This window comes from Hyaena hyaena, unplaced genomic scaffold (assembly GCF_003009895.1).
Source record: "Hyaena hyaena isolate Hyena2069 unplaced genomic scaffold, ASM300989v1 scaffold_1518, whole genome shotgun sequence".
Taxonomy (NCBI): Eukaryota; Metazoa; Chordata; class Mammalia; order Carnivora; family Hyaenidae; genus Hyaena; species Hyaena hyaena.
In genome coordinates this window covers 63,407-64,700 of record NW_024082151.1, presented here as the reverse complement: position 1 = coordinate 64,700, position 1,294 = coordinate 63,407, and positions in this window count along the sequence as shown.

The window sequence follows — 1,294 nt, the reverse complement described above, 5'->3', positions numbered from 1 at the left end:
AAATGGCCCCCTAGTCAGCTTATCTCTTGGTAGGGTATTAGATATGGGGTTTTGACTACTAAAAACTGCTGACTCCTTGCTAGGCCTTAGAAGGTAAATGCACATAGGAAGTGTTTCATAACTGAACAGAACAGAGCTAAGTCCAGTCTCCCAAATGCCTATTCCTCTAGTGTTTGCAGGATGGTGGTTATCAAGGATGCTGCAGAGCTGGGAGGGGAAGATAGGACTGAAGCAAATAAGAAGACACAAAGCTTCCTTTTTTTTTTTTTTTTTTTTTTAAGAGAGAGGGAGAGAGAGGCAGAGGGAAAGGGAGATAGAGAATCTTAAGTGGGGTCTGCACTGGGGACTTGAACTTATAGACTGTGACACTTGAGCCAAAATCAGGTATTGGATGCTTAACTGACTGAGCCACCCAGGTGCCCCAAAGCTTCTTGTTCTTTTTTTTTTTTTTTTTTTCTAAATGTTTTATTTATTTCTAGGAGAGAGAGAGAGAGAGACAGCGTGAGCTGGGGAGGGTCAGAGAGAGAGGGAGTCACAGACTGAAACAGGCTCCAGGCTCTGAGCTGGCAGTCAGCACAGAGCCCGACGCGGGGCTCGAACCCACGAACCGCGAGATCATGACCCAAGCGAAAGTCGGTCGCTCAACCGACTAAGCCACCCAGGCGCCCCCCAAAGCTTCTTGTTCTTACCAAAGTTCAGCAATATTTTTTTTTTAACAAATACTCCTCATATTGTTGCAAGACTTTAATTAGTTGATTGATTAATACCCTCAATGACTTGATTTTGACTTTTTTTCTGGCTAGTTTCCCTCCTTGCCCCATGGAGGAGTTTCCCATCGTCTGATATGGACTGAATATCTGTGTCTCCCCAAAAAGTCATATGTTGAATCCCTAATGTGACAGTGTTTGGAGGTGGAGGCTTTGGGATGTGAGTAGGTCATGAGAGGGGAGTCCTCATGATGGAATTATTATCCTTAGAAAAGCAGACACAAGACACCACTCCCCACCCTCTTCTCTGTCATGTGAGGACACAGTGAGAAGTTGACCATCTGTGAACTAGGAAGTTAGCTCTCACCAGGACCAATCAGCTGAAACCTTGATCTTGGACTTCTCAGACTCCAGAGCTATGAGAGATAAGTTTATGTTGTTTAAGCCGACCAGTGTGTGGCATATTGTTATAGCAGCCCAAAAACAGTCTGAGACAGTTCTCCATTCCAGGTTTTACCTACAATATTTAAACTTGATCCTCATTTTCTAGTCAGATAAGATTGGTATAATGATCTTCACACTTGATT